Raw genomic sequence first — 14,682 nt, 5'->3', positions numbered from 1 at the left:
GTTTACTTTAAACCCTTCTTCTTTTAGCAGCTCCAGCAGCTCAGCCAGCAGTGGGCCATGCTCCTCCCCCTGATCGGTGAACAGGAGCAGGTCATCCACATACTGCACCAACTGCTGGGGTTTGCTAAAGCCCTTTAAACAGTTCGCCATGCATTGGTGAAAAATGCTGGGACTATTGTGGAAGCCTTGGGGAAGACAGTTCCACGTGTATTGTTGGCCCTTAAAGGTAAAGGCGAACTTGTACTGGTCCTCCCGTTTTAAAGGAATGGACCAGAACCCATTTGAAATGTCCAGCACTGTGAAAGTGGTCGCAGATGCTGGAATACTCCCTATGAGATCCGCTATGGCTGCTACAGTGGGTACACAGGCAGGGATATTCTTATTTAGTACTCGATAGTCCACGGTGGCCCTCCATGAGTTGTCCGGTTTCTTAACTGGCCAAAGTGGAGAGTTTACATGGGTTGCTATCGGTCTTAACAACCCTTGCTCTACCAGTGATCCCAGCGCCGTTGTCAGGTCTGCCTCTGCCTCCCTGAAGAAGTTATATTGCTTTTGTGGTCGGGTCATGGGGTCCCCTACTATACTAACTTCCACCCCCGTTACCCTACCACAGTCATGTTTGTGGGTGGCAAATGCTGCAAGGTGTGCCCGTACATATGCCTGGTACTCCACTGGGGTGTTACTGACCAGTAATTCCAAGTCGTAACCCTCCTTTGGCTTCACGGTACACAATGTTCCCTTGGCCCCTTTTTCTGGGATCACCGCCACCTCACCTTCCCTGTCAGTCACTATGGCTCCCCATAGACAGTGGTTCCTGTGATCCACTAGGATCTGGTGGCCAATGATAAAATCAGCTCCCAGGATCCCTTTTCCCTTTTGCTCCCATTTCATCAGGACACACTTCCATTTGGTTTTGAGTGTCCCTAACTGAATGGTGAGCGGGATGGAAAACTAACCAGTTTGCTCATTACCTGTGAACCCCACTAGACTGTACGGGACCCTGTTCGATAGAGGTGAGGTAGCTGGGTTATCTTCATATACAAGGGTGCTGGAAGCACCAGTATCTAGCAGGTAGGTCCCTTTCACTTTCTCCACCTTCATCGTAACGCACGGTCTCTTCCAGGCATCGTACTCTAGGGAACACAGATACACAGGCTGCACTGGCCTTAGTCATGCATCTGGGTGGGTTGGAGCAGAGGGTTTTACCGTACCGGCTATTGGACCGGTTGCGATAGCTACTGCTCCCTGTCCGTTTATGAGTGTCTGTAGGGCGGCTACGAGTGTCTCATATGTGTCGGGTGTTCCTGCCCCGGCCTTACGGGCTGGGGCTGGAGTGGCCTTTCCCTTAGTCTCTTTCCAGGGGTTCCTACAATCCTTCCTCCAGTGCCCACTTTTCCCACACCCAAAACACTCGCCCCCTTTGTGGGGAGGGTTTCCACCTTCCTGATGCCACTCTCTCTTTCCTTGGCTGGGTTTAATCTCATGGACCCTCCCTTTAGAGGAGGGCTCCTCTGTCCCTCTACTGTTCCGGTAAGCCAGTGTCAACTGCCTGACCACTGTCTCCTCGGTAGTTCTGGGATCTCTTGGATCGAACCAGACCTCGGCTTTTGCCTTTACTCCAGGTAGGCTGTTTGCCACCAGGCTGCGGAGCCAGTGAGCCAGCTCGTTAGGGTTCAGGTGGGCCCGGTCAAGAACCCCACTACAGGCCCTTTCGTAGACCGGCCACAACCTGTCGGCGAAAGCCTGTGGAATCTCCCCATCGAGCTGCACTGTCTTCTCCACTCGGGAGAAAGGACTCCCGTCGTTCATACCCATGGCCTCTAGAACCTCCTCCTTAACCGTAGCGTACGTGTTTTGCCCCTTTCTGCTGTCTGCAGAGAGGGAATGGCACAGCTTGGTGTCTAGTGAGAAGAGCAACAGCTTAGCCTGCTCCGAATCATCGCACCCGTTAATATCCCCTGTTTGTTCCACTTCCAGGAAGTGTACCGAGGGATCCCCCTGTTGGGTGAGCTTACTTAGGTGGCCTATCATAGCCCTCAGTTTTTGGGTGTCGTGGGGGACTACGAAGTTGCTTTCTAGGGGTCCTGCTGCCCCATTGGCATCAGGCGGGCCAAACTTCTGCTGCCGGACCTGGTTCCGGCCCTCCTTGTATTGGCTCGCCCTCTTCCCCCTGCTGCCAAGCCGAGTTAAAACTCGGGGCTGCCGGTGTTGGTAGTTCGCAATCCTTGCCTGCCCCGCACTCTGGCTGACACCCCTGCTGCCCCGGGCCATTCCTGGGAGCTGCAGGCGGTGACAGAGGCGTTTCTCCTTGCCCAACCAGGTGTTCCTGGGCTAAACCCGGGTTTATCAGACACACCATGCCTTTAGCCCGGGATAGAGCAAGGTTCAAGCTTTGGACCTGCTGCTGCCAGGGGCCGTGGTCTCCTGCTTCAAATTCCCTGGTACTGGCTACCTGAAAGGCTACCTGAATGTCTCTCACCCTCTCCCCGTACTCTTTAACTTGCTTGGCGAGGCAGGAATTCTCTTCCCGCAATGCCCGTTCGCTATTCTTGGCTTCAATAATCTGACACTGTAAAAGGTCCAGTTGGGTTTTGTACCTTTCTTTTGTGAGCTCTCTACTTTCCTTTAACTGTCCCACCTCTGTCCACAGCCTTTCCCCGACTGTGGCCCTTGCGCTGGACCTCTCTTCTGCCTGTCTCAATACTCCCTTTAATTCCTCATTCTCCTCATCTAGAAGCCGGATCTGTTGCTGAAGGCAAATTAGCCAAATGGCCTTCTCTATCGACCTTTTATGGTCCTTGCTCTCGGTCCATTGAGCTGCAGCATCTTCTGGACGCTCAGCATACAATAGATCGAGTACCCACTCCTTAGCCACATTTACCCTCTTAAACACATACGAGGAAATCCCCTCTTCCATTTTGCTTAGTTTCCTGAAACCAGTCTCTCTCTTATCACGTCCCTTGTACCAGTGTCCCATCTGGGTCGCCATTATGTAAGGGGTGGTTTGCAGGGGGTCAGCTTTCCCTTCTGACCTTATATGAGCGGTTCCGAATCGCTCCCACACCCTTGGTTCTAGACACTGGAATTATGAAGGGACGGTGACAGACTTAGACAGACAATCGGTTTCAAGGTAGGAAGCAGGTATGGCTTTATTGTGTTTAAAAAGAAGTAAAAGGCACACCTTTAATAACACACACAGACCAATACACACTGAAGGGTACAACACATTGAATAAATTGTCCAATTAGTCTGTGGGGAAAAGAATACAGCTTAAACTCTAAATGGGGTAAAGAGGCGAATGCAGATACAGTTACAAAGTTATCCCAGCCTCACCCCCCCACCCCACTCCCAATTTCCCTAACTAACTAAGTTATAGCTCTCAGGGTTCAGAGGCCATGCTCACCAATCCCCTTTTAGACAGTTGCCGGTGAATCGCGGTTTCGGGGTTCGCTGCACTTGGCCTTCTAGGCGAGCCGTACCCCGGTCGGAGGAGAGGACTTCGGACTGCGTAGTCTTTGGTTGGGGTGCGTCTGTTGATGCGCTAAGTTGCGTTTTGGATGTATGGGGGTAAATACCCACTTTCTTTGGTTAGGAATAGTTTTAGTTAGTCCTTTTTGGTAATTTCTCACCCGTTGGTCGTTCCGAAGTAGATTGTAGAGTGGAAATAAATGTCGATTCTTTGGTTTTTGCTGAGTTGGTTTCGGTTGGTCGTTTTGCCGGTTGTGGTGGCCCGGGTTGTCAATTTGGTTGCTGACAACCTTCCATTTCGTGGGCCTCATGCTCAGTCAGTTCTTGATGAGTTCTAGTAGTTTCCTTCACTGCTCCATTTCTTCACTCCCCAGCTCCAGCTGCTTGTGTCTGTGTCTGTGTTCCAGTCTGTGTGCTGCTCCTGGCTGGTCTTTTCTTGTAAAAAAACTGGGGGATAGATATATTCCAAAAAAAAGGTTCCGTTATCTCCCATCAAATCTCTTGGGCTCTGTTTAAACTGTACTGTCCACTGATTTTCAAATGTCTCCTTTGTCAGCAGTAACTTGATTAGGGTGTGAGAATGTGCTATCACTGGTTTTGCATTGTTTTAGAATTGTCCAGTTTCTTGACCATGATTTCCATTGTGCTTGATTGGGTAATTCGATTATCTCTTAGCGGGTGAATAGTTCCCCCAGACAGTCTGGGGCCTTTAATACACGAATTTGCTTCAGACGTTGGCTCCACCTCTTGTATTTGGTAACTCTTTTTCGCAGCCAAAATGTTGTAGAATCTTAAAATTGATATGCTCCTTCCCATAGATGTTTAGGGGATCTCAAGCTTCTGTCATTTAGGTCCATTTTGAATTCCCTTTCCTATGAGTCCAAACACCGGGGGGGGGGGGGGTCTCCATGAATGCATCCCCTTTTATCCCCCATAGCTTCGTCTGCCCCTTTAAACTCATTTTAAAAGTCCAGAAAGGGATTCTTCTCCCCTGTAGAGGAAAGGTACCTGGAATCTTTGCGAGATATTGGTAAATTCTATAATGGTAACCCCGAGGATGTTAATGGTAGGGGATTCGGCTATGGTAATGCCATTGAATGTTATAGGGCGGTGGTGTCACGCTTGTTGGAGATAGTCATTGCCTGGCACTTTTGTGTCGTGAATGTTACTTGCCACTTATCAGCCCAAGCCTGAATGTTGTCCAGGTCTTGCTGTGTACGGGTATGGATTGCTCCATTATCTGAGTAGTTGCGAATGGAACTGAACACTGTGCAGTCATCAGCGAACAGTCCCACTTCTGACATTATGATGGAACGAAGGTCATTGATGAAACAACTGAAGATGGTTGGGCCTAGGACACTGCATGAGGAACTCCTGGGCTGTGATGATTGACCTCCAACCACCACAACCATCTTCCTTTGTGCTAGGTATGACTCCAGCCAGTGGAGAGTTTTCCCCCTGATTCCCCTTGACTTCAGTTTTTCTAGGGCTCCTTGATGCTACACTCGGTCAAATGCTGCCTTGATGTCGAGGGCAGTCATTCTCACCTCATCTCTGGAATACAGCTGTTTTGTCCATGTTTGGACTAAGGCTGTAATGAGGTCTGGAGCCGAGTGGTCCTGGGGGAACCCAAACTGGGTATCAGTGAACAGGTTATTGGTGAGTAAGTACTGCTTGATAGCACTGTGGACGACACCTTCCATCACTTGGCTGATGATTGACAGTCGACTGATGGAGCAGTAATTGACCGGATTGGATTTGTCCTGCTTTTTGTGGACAGGACATACCTGGGCAGTTTTCTGTATTGTTGGGTAGATGCCAGTGCTGTAGCTGTACTGGAACAGCTTGGCTAGAGGTGCGGCTAGTTCTGGAGCACAAGTCTTCAGCACAACAGCCGGGATGTTGTCGGGGCCCATAGCCTTTGCTGTATCCAGTGCATTCAGCCCTTTCTTGCTATCACTTGGAGTGAATCGAATTGGCTGAAGACTGGCTTCTGTGATGGTGGGGACCTCAGGAGGAGGCCGATATAGATCATCCACTCGACACTTCTGGCTGAAGATGGTTGTAAACACTTCAGTCTTTTCTTTTGCACTCACGTGCTGTGCTCTGCCATCATTGAGGATGGGGATATTCATGGAGCCTCCTCCTCCCGTTAATTGTTTCATGGTCCACCACCATTCACCACTGGATGTGGCAGGACTACAGAGCTTTAATCTGATCTGTTGGTTGTGGGACTGCTTAGCCCTGTCTATGACATGCTGCTTCTGTTTTTAAGCATGCGTGTATTCCTGTGTTGCAGCTTCCCCAGGTTGGCACCTCATTTTCAGGTACGTCTGGTGCTACTCCTGGCAAGTTCTTCTACACTCTTCATTGAACCAGGGTTGGTCCCCTGGCTTGATGGTAATGGTAGAGTGAGGGATATGCCGGGCCATGAGGTTACAGATTGTGGTGGAATACAATTCTGCTGCTGCTGATGGCCCACAGTGCCTCATGGATGCCTAGTTTTGAGCTGCTAGATTTGTTCTGAATATATCCCATTTAGCACGATGGTAGTGCCACACAACACAATGGAGGGTGTCCTCCGTGTGAAGACGGGAGTTCATCTCCAGAATGACTGTGAGGTGGTCGCTGCTACCAATGCTGTCATGGAAAGATGCATCTGCAACAGGTACATTGGTGATGTTATGTCTTAGATAAGGAGTCAGACTAGATACTGCAAGCTCAAAGTAAGTGTGACCATAATCCTTTATTGCAGGTCTCAGAGTGCTTCTCCAGCCTGTGAGGCCTCCTTATATGCAGGTACTCCCAAGGGATTGTGGGATAAGTGGTTAGACATGGTAATTACAGATTTACATACATAACAGGTGAGGTCGAGGTCAAGTAGGTTTTTCCCTCATGTTGGTTCTCTCACCACCTGCTGCAGGCCCAGTCTGGCAGCTATGTCCTTCAGGACTGGGCCAGCTCGGACAGTTGTGGTGCTACCGAGCCACTCGTGATGATGGACATTGAAGTCCCCCACCCAGAGTACATTCTGTGTCCTTGCTATTCTCAGAACTTCTTCCAAGTGGTGTTCAACATGGGGGAGTACTGATTCATCAGCTGATGGAGGGCAGTAGGTGGTAATCAGCAGGTTTCCTTATCCATGCTTGACCTGAAGCCATGAGACTTCATGGTGCTTCATGGTGTCTGGGGTTTTACCTATTACTGATGTCAAACTGATGGGCCTATAGCTACCTGGGTCTGCATTGTCACCTTTTTTAAAAATGGGGACTCCTTCCAATCTGTAGGAACCATTCCAGAGTGCAGTGAGCAATTAAAAATACAGGCAATTAGCGATAATTAATCCCTGCCCGTGAGCTTGGTCCACTTGAACCCAGATAGCTTCAGCTGTGCCTAATGAGGCAATATCAAGTCTCTCTCGCGCTGTTAGATTCTCACTGATAAAAATAGCAACCCCACCTCCCCTTTGGCCTACACTAACCTTTCTGAAACCCTTGTAGCCCTTTAGGTGAATGTCTGTGCCATCATTGTCATCTAGTCATGTCTGAGAAATACACAATGTCTAAATTCTTCAACACAGCACAGGATTGCAATTCTAACAATTTGCTTCTAACACTCCTTTGCATTTACATGAAAGCAATTTAAAAGGTCTCACATCTATTAATTCTTGTTTGCTTCCTAACTGGTTTATCTTCATGCTTTGCTGCTATGTAATTATCACGTGCAGTAAGGCTAGCTTTGAACTTATCTACACTATCCTCTTGCTGAACTCGGGGATAATTCAGCACCCTCTGCCAACCTTTTAGCTCCCAAGAGGTTAAGATGGAGGCTGTCCCTCCTAAACAACTTACCTTGTCCAGCGAACACCTCCCGATTATTGATGAAGTGAAGCTTCTTCTAGCAGAGGTCCTGAAGACAATGTTGAATCCCACGGATTTGCCTGTTCCTCTCCCTCGATCTGGACATGATGGTAATAGCCCGGAGACTACTAACCTTGCACCCCTTTGCTGAAGGACATCTATGAGGCTTTTGTAGGAATCTTGCAAAACAAATGGACTTCTATCCATGATATCATTAGTTCCAATATGTAAACCTACTGCAGAATCCTGACACTCACCTTTCATTCGTTCATCCACACGACCCCGGAGATCAGCTATCTTGGCTCCTGGAAAACAGAAGTCTGCTCTTGACACAGCCTCACCTCTACACAGGGCGCTGTCTGTGTGCCTGATGATGGAGTCCCCTATGAGGATTTCCCATTGCCTCTTGCTCTTCTTTGGCTGTTCAAACGACGTCCTTTTGGACTTTGTAGCCTTCCTCTTATCTTTTCCAAGATGCTGATATGAGCATTGAGGTTCGGTGTCACTGCTGCTAACATCACTGCCTGTTGTTCTCCAAATCACAAAGTGGCGTATACCTGTTTGAAGTAATCAGAGAATCCAAAGAAACTGTCCCTTTAAACGGGCACAGAGACTCTCTCTTTAAACGGGCACAGAGACTCTCCCTTTAAACAGGCACAGAGACTGTGTGAAACTAAGAAAGAAGCATTATTGGCCAACTAAAAGTAAACCAGATGCTGGCGCCTTAAGTCATCATAGGCAGTCCCTCGGAATCGAGGAAGACTTGCTTCCACTCTGAGCATGAGTTTTTAGTTGGCTGAACAGTCCAATCCGAGAACCACAGTCTCTGTCACAGGTGGGACAGACAGTGGTTGAAGGAAAGGGTGGGTGGGGAGTCTGGTTTGCCGTACGCTCTTTCCGCTGCCTGCACTTGACGTCTGCATGCTCTCGGCGACGAGACTGAGGAGCTCAGCGCCTTCCCGCATGCTCTTCCTCCACTTCGGGCGGTCTTTGGCCAGGGACTCCCAGGTGTCAGTGGGGATGTCACACTTTATCAGGGAGGCTTTGAGGGTGTCCTTGTAACGTTTCTCCTGCCCACCTTTGGCTCGTTTGCCGTGGGCAAGTTCCGAGTAGAGTGCTTGCTTTGGGAGTCCCGTGTCTGGCATGTGAACTATGTGGCCTGCCCAGCGGAGCTGATCGAGTGTGGTCAGTGCTTCAATGCTGGGGATGTTGGCCTGGACGAGGACGCTAATGTTGGTGAGTCTGTCCTCCCAGGGGATTTGTCGGATCTGGCGAGACATCGTGGGTGGTATTTCCGTGACTTGAGCTGTCTACTGTACATGGTCCACGACTCTGAGCCATACAGGAGGCGGGAATTACTACGGTGCCTGTAAGTAGCGCTCCACCAGCTGACATCCGACTGAACCCCGATTGCTGAAGCTGTGGTTGTCAGTGCCAGGCACAGGACCAGGGGGCGAGGGACAATTTTTGGTCCGGGGCGCTGTGCAAGGTTATTACTTCAGCATCACGGAGTGCAGCAGAGTCACTGCAAAACTCCCGCCAACTTTAGCGGAAAGCACTGTTCTCACCGCGCCCAGTCGCAAACTCTCTTGCACCCCATTTCGTGAGCTGGGGCAGTAACGCGAGATGTAAAGTAGCAAAATTTCACTCCCTCTCCCTTTAAACATGCACAGAGACACTGCACCTTTAAACATGCACAGGGATACTGCACCTTTAAACAGGCATAGGGACACTGCAAATTTAAACAGGGATACTGCAAATTTAAACAGGGACACTGCACCTTTAAACAGGCACAGGGACACTGCACCTTTAAACAGGCACAGGGACACTGCACCTTTAAACAGGCAGTGACACCCTCAAAGCCGCCTTGAAAAAGTGCAACATCCCCGCCGACACCTGGGAATTCCTGGCCTAAGACCACCCTAAGTGAAGGAAAGCAACCGGGAAGGCGCTGAACAGCTCGAGACTCTTCGCCGGGAGCAAGCTGAAGCCAAGCGCTGACAGCGGAAGGAGCGCACGGCAACCCAGGCTCCCCACCCACCCGTTCCTTCAACCACCTTCGACCTCACCTGTGACAGAGACTGTAATTCCCACATTGGACTCTTCAGTCACCTGAGAACTCACAGAAACATGGAAAATAGGTGCAGGAGCAGGCCATTTGGCCCTTCGAGCCTGCACCACCATTCAATATGACCATGGCTGATCATGCAACTTCAGTACCCCATTCCTGCTTTCTCTCCATACACCCTGATCCCTTAAACCATAAGGGCCACATTGAACTCCCTTTTGAATATGTCCAATGAACTGGCCTCAACAACTTTCTGTGGCAGAGAATTTCACAGGTTCACAACTCACTGGGTGAAAATGTTTCTCCTCATTTTGGTCCTATATGGCTTACCCGTTATCCTTAGACTGTGACCCCTGGTTCTGGACTTCCCCAACATCGGGAACATTTATCCTGCATCTAACCTGTCCAATGCCGTCAGAATTTTATACGTTTCTATGAGATCCCCTCTCATTCTTCTAAATTCCAATGAGTATAAGCCGAGCCGATTCAGTCTTTCCTCATATGTCAGTCCTGCCATCCCGGGAATCAGTCTGGTGAACCTTCGCTGCACTTCTTCAATAGCAAGCACGTCCTTCCTCAGATTAGGAGACCAAAACTGCACGCAATACTCAAGGTGTGGTCTCAGCAAGGCCCTGTATAACTGCAGCAAGACCTCCCTGCTCCTATACTCAAATCCCCTCGCTATGAAGGCCAGCATGCAATTTGCTTTCTTTACTGCCTGCTGTACCTGTATGCCTACCTCAATGACTGATGTACCATGACACCCAGGTCTCGTTGTACCTCCCCTTTTACTAATCTGTCACCATTCAGATAATCTGCCTTCCTGTTTTTGCCACAAAAGTGGATAACCTCACACTTATCCATGCATTTACCCACTCACGTAACCTGTCCAAGTCACCCTGCAACTTCTTAGCATTCTCCTCGCAGCTCGCACTGCCACCCAGCTTAGTATCATCTGCAAACTTGGAGATATTACATTCAATTCCTTCGTCTAAATCATTAATGTATATTGTAAATAGCTGGGGTCCCAGCACTGAGCCCTGCAGCACTCCACTATTCACTGCCTGCCATTCTGAAAAGGACCCGTTTATCCCGACTCTCTGCTTCCTGTCTGCCAACCAGTTCTCTATCCATGTCAGTACATTACCCCCAATACCACGTGCTTTAATATTGCACACCAATTTCTTATGTGGGACCTTGTCAAAAGCCTTTTGAAAGTCCAAATACACCACATCCACTGGTTCTCCCTTGTCCACTTTACCAGTTCCATCCTCAAAAAACTCTCGATTTGTCAAGCATGATTTCCCTTTCATAAATCCATGTTGACTTGGACCGATCCTGGCATTGCTTTCCAAATGCGCTGCGATTACATCTTTAATAATTGATTCCAACATCTTCGCCACTACTGATGTCAGGCTCGGAGAGAAACTGGTGAGTGTGGAACTGAACCCAGCCAGAGTCAGCACCTTCAGGGGAGGAGAGGGAGGGGAAACAGTGAGTGTAGAACTGAACCCAGCCAGAGTCAGCACCTTCAGGGGAGGGAGAGGGAGGGGAACCAGTGAGTGTAGAACTGAACCCAGCCAGAGTCAGCACCTTCAGGGGAGGAGAGGGAGGGGAACCAGTGAGTGTATTTCTGAACCCAGCCAGTATTGGTGGTGAAAACTGGGAGTGGAGGAGAAACAGTCTAGAAATGTGCGATGGTTTTGGATTTCAGCACAATAGGAGGGACAATGTGTGGGACAGGGATTTACAGCTTTGTAAGAACAAGAGAGGAAAGTATGTTCCATGGAAACTCGGGGGGCCAAGTTTCGACCGACCCGTAGAATGGCGCACCTCCGAGAGGTCTGCTGACTTTCTAGAAGGAAAAGCGCACCTAATACTTACTTCGTGATTCTCCACGATGATCAGGCCTGCTTTGGACTGGGTGCAGCGCAGCAGAAGCAGTGGGGGGCGGAGCTATAGCCCTTCGCTGAAAAAAGTGCTGGCAGCTGCGCACGTGCGCAGTAGTTCCTGGCCCTCCCAGTGCATCGTGGCTCCAGGTGACCCTATCCCTGGCCAAGTGGCTGAGCCCGGGCCGAGTGGCCTGCCTGCCTCACCGTCCCTCGCCTCGCTGCTGCCCAACCTCGGGCCTCGCCTCACCGCCCCTCGCCGCTGCCCAACCTCGGGCCTCACCTCACCACCACTGCTCTTACCTCAAGGCCTCCTCCCCGGCCCGCCTAAACACCTCCTCCGCGATGGGGCCGCCCACCACCTCCTCGGCAGCGGGCCCCACCGGACCACCTCCTCGGCAGCGGGCCCCACCGGACCACCTCCTCGGCGGCGGGGCACACCCGAGCTCTTCCCCTTGAAAATGTAATCAGGCAGGCAGGCAGGCAGGGCTGAGTGTGGGCCGTGTGCTGCTGGAGGGCTCCCGGTGCTCCCCAACGCATTGGTGCTGCAGTAGGTGAGGTAGGAACTTTAAAAAATTTTATTTATTGATTTTTAAAAAATTTTTTATTTATTGATTGATTTATTGATCATTTATTATTGATGCTGGTTCTTTATTTTTAAAAGTGAAGTGTTTAACGCTTTGGAAAATCCTCTAACTTTGCTTCCCCCTCCCCTTAACTCTGGCTACCTGCGCCTGATTGCTAAAGTGTCCGCAAGGTTTTTCTGAGCATATCAAAGTGGACATTTGCTCAGGCCTAAGTTAGTTTGGAGTAACTTTTCGCTGTCTAAACTTACTTAAAAGGCCAAAACAGGCGTAAGTGGCTGGTAACGCCCTCTTTTGGCAAAAAAAACTGAACTAACCGACTGAAACTGGAGCAAATTAAATGGGGAGAATTGCGATTTCTAGGATACTCAAAAAAAACTAGTTGTTCCAAAAAAATAGGAGCAACTCCTGTTGGAACTTGGTCCCTAGATTGTCTATTCTGAATTGTACTGACAGTGATGAGTTTTATTATCTCCTTTTACAGAATATTAGAAGGGGAAATTTTCAGACAGAAAGCACAAACCAAACATCACATCAAGATCTGACGGAGTCAATCGATTCATCAGGACCTGAATATCATCGGCCTTTGAAAGTGGAAGGAGAAATGTTTGCCTGTTCTGTCTGTGGGAAAAGATTTCAAATATCAGTGTGACTGGAAAGGCTCCGAGACACACACACACACCAGAGTGAGTGTTCCAGAGCACTGCCTGTGGAAAGAGCTTTAACCAGTTACACAGCCTGAAAAAACATCGCACCATTCACCGCGCGGAGAAACTGTAAACGTGTTTTGTGCGTGGACGAGGCTTCAACTGATCATCCAACCTGGAGAGTCACAAGGACACCCGCACCATGGAGAAACCGTGGAAATGTGGTGACTGTGGGAAGGTATTCAGATCACAATCTGAGCTGGAAATTCATCGACGCAATCACACTGGGGAGAGGCCGTTCACCTGCTCTGAGTGTGGAAAGGGATTCATTCGGTCATCCAACCTTGTAGCTCACCAGCGAGTTCACACTGGGGAGAGGCCATTCACCTGCTCTGAATGTGGGAAGGGATTCACTACATCATCCACCCTGCTGACACACCAGCGAGTTCACACTGGGGAGAGGCCGTTTACCTGCCCTGAGTGTGGGAAGGGATTCACTCAGTCATCCCACCTACATTCACACCAGCGAGTTCAGACTGGGGAGAGGCCATTCACTTGCTCTGAGTGTGGGAAGGGATTCAAAGATTCATCTACCCTGCGGAGACACCAGCGAGTTCACACCGGGGAGAGGCCGTTCACCTGCTCTGAGTGTGGGAAGGGATTCACTACATCATCCAACCTGCTGAAACACCAACGAGTTCACACTGGGGAGAGGCCATTCACCTGCTCTGAGTGTGGGAAGGGATTCACTACATCATCCAACCTGCTGAGACACCAGCGAGTTCACACCGGGGAGAGGCCATTCACCTGCTCTGAGTGTGGGAAGGGATTCAGTCAGTCATCCAACCTGCTGATACACCAGCGAGTTCATACTGGGGAGAGGCCGTTCACCTGCTCTGAGTGTGAGAAGGGATTCACTTGTTCATCCGATCTGGTGAAACATCAGCGAGTTCACACTGGGGAGAGGCCGTTCACCTGCTCTGAGTGTGGGAAGGGATTCACTTGTTCATCCGACCTGGTGAAACACCAGCGAGTTCATACTGGGGAGAAGCCGTTCACCTGCTCTGAGTGTGGGAAGGGATTCACTTGTTCATCCAACCTGGTGAAACACCAGCGAGTTCACACTGGGGAGAGGCCATTCACCTGCTCTGAGTGTGGGAAGCGATTCACTCGGTCATCCCACCTGCTGAGACACCAGCGAGTTCACAAGTGACTGCAGGGGTTGAAATCTGTTGTTATTGCTGCTGTTAATCACATCCCGACTGAATCATGTTCATTCTGACAGTTGTGGTTTGTTTCTGCTGCTGATAATAACCCTATAACTGGGCTGGACTTTAATATTCTGGATATATTGCTGATTGTGTTCTCGGGGCTGCAGTGTCCATTTAAGAAATGCTGTGTTATCTTTCACCTTAATTCAGTGACTCTCAACAGAAATTCAGTTTGCAATAAAATTATGAACTTTTACTTTAATCTTAAACGATCTTTGGTACAAAATCTACAATAGTGTGTGAAAGTTTCCACTGAATAAAATCTCCAATTAGAAAGAACTTGCTGACAATTCTCACTGACTTGCACATTACACACAGTGGCCCCTCCATTATCCACCAGAAAGAAGGGGAATGGGAATTGGTGGGGAATCAGTGTCCCCAAATGTTGCCCCTCCCGTCTGGTGTAGCAATCCCCTCGGCATGGGAATAGAGACAAGTCCAGAGCAAAACTGTACACAGTACTCCAGGTGTGGTCTTACCAACGCCCTGTACAGGTGTAGCAGGACTTCCCTACTTTCAGACTCTATCCCCCTTGCAATAAAGGCCAGCATTCCATTTGCCTTCTGATTACTCGCTTTACCTGCATGCTAATCTTTTGAGTTTCATGTACAAGAACCCCTAGATCCCTCTGCACTACAGCATTTTGTAATCATCTCCATTTAAATAATAATTTGCTTTTTTATTTTTCCTACCAAAGGAGCTAACCTGACATTTTACCACATTATAGTCTATCTGCCAGATTTTTGCCCGCTCATTGAGCCTATCTATATCCCTTTGTAGATTCTTTGCGTCCTCCTCACAACTTGCTTTCCCACCTATCTTTGTATCATCAGAAAATTTGACTATGTTACACTCAGTCCCTTCATCCAAGTCATTAATATAAATTGTAAAAAGT

At 49.2% G+C, this 14,682-nt stretch overlaps 1 pseudogene; it reads left to right on the top strand.

Moving 5' to 3' along the window:
• LOC139249370 (zinc finger protein 850-like) overlaps nucleotides 1-14,066 on the top strand; it is a 64,328-nt pseudogene extending 50,262 nt beyond the window's left edge.
• The last annotated feature ends 616 nt before the right edge of the window (nucleotides 14,067-14,682 follow it).

The sequence above is a fragment of the Pristiophorus japonicus genome, unplaced genomic scaffold (assembly GCF_044704955.1).
Source record: "Pristiophorus japonicus isolate sPriJap1 unplaced genomic scaffold, sPriJap1.hap1 HAP1_SCAFFOLD_308, whole genome shotgun sequence".
Lineage (NCBI taxonomy): Eukaryota > Metazoa > Chordata > Chondrichthyes > Pristiophoridae > Pristiophorus > Pristiophorus japonicus.
Note: the sequence above shows the minus strand (reverse complement) of the source record. Positions and strands in the feature narration are given on the sequence as shown.